This window comes from Rhinolophus hipposideros (assembly GCF_964194185.1).
Source record: "Rhinolophus hipposideros genome assembly, chromosome: 17".
NCBI classification, from domain to species: Eukaryota; Metazoa; Chordata; class Mammalia; order Chiroptera; family Rhinolophidae; genus Rhinolophus; species Rhinolophus hipposideros.
This window is the reverse complement of record NC_138063.1, coordinates 19,062,340-19,068,882: the sequence shown is the minus strand read 5'-3', so window position 1 is coordinate 19,068,882 and position 6,543 is coordinate 19,062,340. Positions and strand designations below refer to the sequence as shown.

At 41.7% G+C, this 6,543-nt stretch overlaps 1 protein-coding gene across 2 annotated transcripts in view; it reads left to right on the top strand.

The window, feature by feature from the left end:
* Nucleotides 1-5,947: 5,947 nt before the first annotated feature.
* Nucleotides 5,948-6,543, top strand: part of ME2 (malic enzyme 2) — a 58,958-nt gene continuing 58,362 nt past the window's right edge. The window contains exon 1 of one of the 2 annotated variants that reach the window (XM_081078208.1): nt 5,948-6,522. The gene's annotated coding sequence lies outside the window, so the exon portion shown is untranslated. The remainder of the gene's footprint in view (nt 6,523-6,543) is intronic. The other variant, XM_081078209.1, reaches the window with a different exon arrangement.

Genomic DNA, 6,543 nt, shown 5'->3' with positions numbered 1-6,543 from the left:
TAACCTAGTACAGGGAGCTTGTGAACTTGGCTGAAAAAAATAGATTATTTTCACTAATCTCTAGCTGGATTTTTAGCATTTTCTTCAATTATGAATATAGACAACAAACAACTAGGATTAACTGAAATCACAGATCTTTTATATTACCGGTATCTTATAGTTGTGCAGATACTGCGAAATAACTTTTTTTTTTTTTTTTTAGGTGGTCATAGCTCCCAGTGGCCCATGAGGGGATGTTATTAGCATCCCCCTCTAGCCAACTGAGCTAACCAGCCATCCCATGAAATAGCATTTATACTCATCACTACTGGTGATTAGACCCTCCATTAAATTTTGATTTAATGCATTATAAAGTAGCACCTGTATTATTATATCAGAAATTTGGGGTTTAAAAATATTTGGATAACTTTATTTCATTATAATTGGATTCTTCAGTTATTCTATGTGTTTTGCTTAAAGTACTTAAAAAACCATTCTGCAGGCTTTAACAGACTGTCAATGGTGTCCATTATACAAAAATGATTAAGAACTGGATCTGGTATTTTATGAACGAAGTTTATGGTTCATCATTTCTACTTGCAGGCATAAAGAGAAAAACAACAGATTCTGTTTGCACTACTTGGTGCACTTAATAAGTTGGAATGTAGATATAGTTTTTGCAAGGTTGTGTTGTTTAGGATGAATCATTTATTCCATGTTTTTCTGTGCAATGGAAGGTTGGTTCAAGTGTAAGGAAAGATATTCTACCTCCTTTGGATGCCTGTTAAAACAGAATGCTCCTGATTAATTGCTATATACTGGAGTAGACCCCAAGATGGTCAAGTCTCAATGTGAACCACTGGAATTGAGTCAAACTTTCAGAAAGGTCCCGGGGTCCCCAGACATTCCTAAGGTAACCAATGGCCGTGGAAAGAACAACTGGAAGAATTCTCAGCCCAGGGGTGCAGCTTGGTGTGGGAGGTGATTCACTTTGCCAAGCACTTCAGAATGGTAGCAAGTCTAAAGTTAAACAGTATTGGAAGGAAAGGTACATCTGGGAGATTTCTTTGTGGTTAGACCATATCTTGTTGGCATAAAAGATGAAATATTCAACTTAACAATTTCAAAGCTTTTTTTAGCGTTTTGATATCTTGTGTACCAAAGAACCCACCATTTATTACTGAGAGGAAAATATATTGGATAATCAAAGCCATTTTTTTCAATTTAGTTTCCTTTAAATTACTATGCCTATTATAGTTATTCTCTTGGCCAGAGAAATCTTGAATCCTATATAGAAAAAAAGTCCCTGTACTGCCCTCAAGAGATAAAATCTTAGAGATAGCTTTCAGAGTCTTAGAACTATGAATTCTGCAGGATTTAGTAAGGACCCATATGCAGAATTATGCTCAGGATACCAGGAAACATTATGTGAATGATCAAGGCAAACTCCTGGGCTTTTTTTCCCCTGGCATCAGCCAGCGACTTTGTATCCATCCTATTTGGTGCAAACATTCTAGCTGGTGCCTAGTTCATAACTACACATCTCAAGAATGAACAATACAATTGTATTGCTCACAGTTTAAGCATAACATAGTCTCAATATGGGAAGGAAAGAACATCTGTGTTTGCTTTGGTACAGGAACTTTCTGAAGGTAAAGGAAGTATCATGGGCTTCTTACTATCTCATATGTAGAAATAGAAATCCATTCACAGCAGCATGAATTCACAGAATCTAGAACTTCAGGGTTCCTCCTTGCTTCTCAAATTTAATGTGCATGGAACTACGTGGGCATATTGAAACTGCCTGAGCATGTTGGATTCTGATGTAGTAGGTCTAAAGTGGGAATCCAGATTTCATTTTTTAACAAGCTCCCAGGTAATGCCAATGTTGCTGTTCCTTGAGTCTTTTCTTAAGGGCTTACAGAAAATGATGGGGCCAGGACTGCAGTTTAGAATAAGTAACACCAAGCATCCTATATGGTTCAGGGAGATTTTAGGAGCATCCTTATCAAGACTGAGTCACTTTCATAAATGAAAGTTGTTATTTCCACAGTGACACGGTGCTAGTAAATGTCTGCCTTACTCTTTCTAGGTTACCTAACAGTCCTAGAAAAAAATCAAATGTGGTACAATATTATCCACAAATATCAAAGTGCTATTTTTCCTTGAGGAGTAAAAGTTCTTCTGTTGTGAATGAGCCTATGATAGTAACTTCTTTGTTCTCCACAAAAATTTCTAGAACTTTCCTTAAAATATTTTGGTAATGAAGACACTGCTTATCATAAAGTTATATTTATTTATTTATTTATTTATTTATTTATTTATTTATTTATTTATTTATATAAATTTTATTGGGGAATATTGGGGGACAGTGTGTTTCTCCAGGGCCCATCAGTTCCAAGTCATTGTCCTTCAATCTAATTGTAGAGGGCAAAGCTCAGCTCCAAGTCCAGTCGATGTTTTTCTTTTTTTTCTTTTCTTTTTTTCCATACACACAAAACTCTTTTTTTATTAGTTTCAGGTGCACAAAACAATGTAATAGTTAGACATTCATCATTTATATCCCTCAACTGTGTCAACAGCCCTCCCCCCATCCACTATCCCTCTGACATCCCACACAGCCATTACATAGCCACTATCTATATTCCTAATGCTGCATTCCATTTCTTGTAACTACATACATAATATATAAACTTGTAGTTGACATTCATTATTGTTCAGCTTCAGCTTCAGGTGTACAGTGCAGTGATCAGGCATCTACATGTTCCCTGAGGTGGTCTCCCTAACGAGACAAGTGTCCATCAGATGCCCTACAAAATCTTTACAACATTATTGATTACATTCCCCAATTTGACTTTCGTAACCCCGTGGCCATCTTGTGGTTACTGACTGTGCTTTCTAATCCCCTCACCATCCTCCTTATCCCTAACCCCTCCCATCTAGCAACCCTCAGTTTTTCCTCTATGTCTCTGAAACTGTTTCTGATCAGTTCATTCATTTATTCTTTTCTTTAGATTCCACGTGTAAGTTAGATCATATGGTATTTGTCTTTCTCTATCTGACTTATTTCACTTAACATAATGTTCTCTAGGTCTATCCATGTTGTTGCAAATGGTAAGATTCTTTTCTACTTTATGGCTGCGTAATACTCCATTGTATAAATGTACCACTGTTTCTTAATCCAGTCATCTACCTATGGCATTTTGGTTGTTTCCATGTCTTGGCTATTGTGTATAGTGCTGAAATAAACATAAGGGTGCATAAACTTTTTTAAAAAATTTATTGGGGTGACAATTGTTAATGAAATTACATAATTTCAGGTGTACAATTCTGTATTACATCATCTATAAATCCCATTGTGTGTTCACCACCCAGAGTCAGTTCTCCTTCCATCACCATATATTTGATCCCCCTTACCCTCATCTCCCACCCCCCACAGTCGGTGTTTTTCAATCTTTAGTTGCGGGGCGCAGCCCACCATCCCATGTGGGAATTGAACTGGCAACCAACTGAGCGATCCGGCTGCCCCCTATATTTATTTTAATTATATAAAGAATTGTTAGTACTTTTTGGGGAGACAATTATCATCATTAGCACTTCATTGTATTTGGGGAATAACAAAAACATTGTTTCTTAATGATAGTACTTACCTACACCAAATGCTTTTATGTCTCACTTCCACAGTAGGCTGACAGGAGGTTTGTTTCCGCAGTGCTTAGCACAAATGCTTTTAGATATACTATTTACTTTCTCTTGTATTTTTAAAGAGTTTGCATTTTTAATGACCCTAATTTATTGGAGGATAATTCCCAGTGGCACAGTCAGCATTCATTATTAATGTTTTCTGTTCTAAGGCAGATGGGCTTGTGTAAATCTAAACATGTGATTAGCACAGTCTATCTGCTTTTGCTATAGATGATGTGTCAACCTAAAACTAACAATCCTACTTACGTATGCTCTCTTTACAAAGAGAATTACTTTTCATAATTCTCTGAAACTCAGCGGTATGGATTTTCCTTAAGGAAATACATTGTGGTGTTTGGATGAAATAAAGCTGCTCTATTTTCATGGCAATCGATACGGAAGTTTTTCCAAGCATTTTCCTATGAGTTTGAGAAAGATGGGTGAGTATGTGTCCATCTTGAGATAACTGGTATACTCATATATACCACTTTAAACTGCCTACTGAAGAAATTTACGGGAAAGTCATGTGGCTAGGTGTGCCCCCAAAGCCGTTCCCGTGTCACAGGGGAACCACCCAATTGAAGACAAAGCCTCGACTCCCAATAACGCAGGATTCACACAAACTGATCCTCACCCACATCCCTCCCCCAGAGCTACCAGCATCAGTCAGTAAAGTGGTTAGACTTAAGAGGGGTGGGTAGGGAGTGGCTGGAAAGAGGCACAAAGGAATGTTCTATATCTCAGTCTGGATGATGACTACACAGATGTGTACAGATGTAAACATTCATCAAGCCTGAGTGAGATACTTTACACACCTCACTGCATGAATTTTATAACCATCCCAACTCACATATAAAATAAACCATTTGCATTGTGCATTGCTGTTTTTGTGGAGTACATGCCCCTGAGACAGTTGTGGATCCAGTGCCCTCCTTATAGGCTTCTTCCTTGGTGTACTGCTCTGGACTCAATCAGAAAAAGGAGGGGACGGTTCTTGGCAGCCCAGAATGTAGCCCATGAGGCTTTGTAGAGTTGTCAAAATGGGCATGCCAACAATACAAACAATGCTGAGCTCAGAAAGAAGACGCAAGCTCTTCCTGGAAGGATGAATTACAAAGCAGGGGATCATGTAAAACAAGGTGCCAAGGTCCAAATCAACAGGAAACTGGGAGGAGGAAATAGGTATTGGGGCTTGGTCACTGAACAAACCGGACCAGCAACCAAATTGACTAAGAATAACAAGTGAATGGGGGGGACCAGCCAAATCACAAGGTCTACCTCCTTGACATTAACAGGTATTTCATTTAAGGAATGAATTGACCTCAATTTAACCAAAATAAATCCCATCCATCATAGCTCTCTGCAACCCTTCAACCTGGGATTCTTCTAATGTAGGACAAACTGGCTTTCAGACAAAATAATTTTACCTCTATTAATGAAGCATTTATAGTGACACTTGTAATTTTTGAGGTTCCCCTCAGCCAGGTTGCTGCATCTTGACAATTTCTGGCAAGCAGGGTTACTGTAGGTCATGCTATTTATAGTCCCTCTTTTACTGCGGTGGATATCGCATTTATCATCTAACTACAGTGTTCTCAAACATGCCCCGCCCTTCAAGCCTCAGACTGGTACAGTCGTTCCAGATTTTACATAGTTGTCAAAGTGTTTTGGAGAGGACAATTCACTTTTCTCTGCTTCTGCTCAATTTTCTCGTATTTCCATCACTTTCAATTTTCTCATTCCATCTGCCTTGCTTCTTTTTTATCCTTTATCTTTATTTTAAAATCACCATTACAACATTTTAAGAGTACACAAACTCTTAAAGAATTTTTGTGATAACATTTTCTGGAGAAAAAGAGTAAAGTATATCCTCCAATATCATAACCATGGGTGGGTATACATGTATTAAGTTATGGTCCCTGCTTCTTTCAAGATAACAATTTAGCGTTCCGGTGCTTTTCCGAGAGAGAGCATTGTATATCTATTTTTGGTGACTGTTACGGTAGGGATCATTTGTAACTGCCCTGAGGGCCAATAATTGTGCCAGCAGCAGTGGCAAAGAATCACACATCCTTGCATGTCCTAGATCCTCCCTCCTCTGCTTCCCCGTTCTTCTGAAGATCTGTGGCCAGCTCTTACATGTCTCCACCATCCTCTCCCAGCCTCCACTGGATGTCCAGGACAGCCCCAAACTTCCAGGCTTCCTCTCTCCGGGGGCTCGAGCCTGAGACTGGTACCCGCAGACCTCCCTCGGCCCCGCCCGCGCCTGCGCAGAGCCTCTTCTGGCGCCAACGCGCTGCCAACACTCCAGACAGCCCCTCGAGCCCCGGGGATGCGAGATCCGCGGTGAGCCAGCCTCCTTTTGTAAGGCGACGGGTGCCTCCTGTATCTCCGGACTCCTACTAATCCACACGGCCCCTCTCCCATTCCTCGGGATCGCGTCCACCGGGCCGCGCGACTGGCCTCAAAACTGACTTCAGGGACCCCGACCGAGAAAGGTCCGGCGCTGCAGGAACCCGAGCGCGCGGGCCGCGAAGCCTAGAGGCGCAGCCCCGCCCCTCGGGGCCGACTTCCTGCCTCCGCATTGGCCCGCGCGCCCGTCAGTCTCCGTCCATGGGGCTTGGCCGGCTTCTCTCTTCGCTCTTTCTCCTCTCGGATCCCTCCTCTCACTACGCTGCTTCGCTGGCTTCCTCCGCCGGTGACCGGCCACTCGTGCTAGTAGGAGCCTGAGCTACGGCCGGCTCCGGGGAGCTCGGAGAAGGGGAGGGCTCGCCCGGCGGGAGCTGATCATCGCCTGGGTGGGCGGCAGGTCCGCGGCCTCTGCCCGCAGCACCACCTGTCGCGGGGGCGAGACGTCGGGTAAGGTTCGCGCAGCGCGCA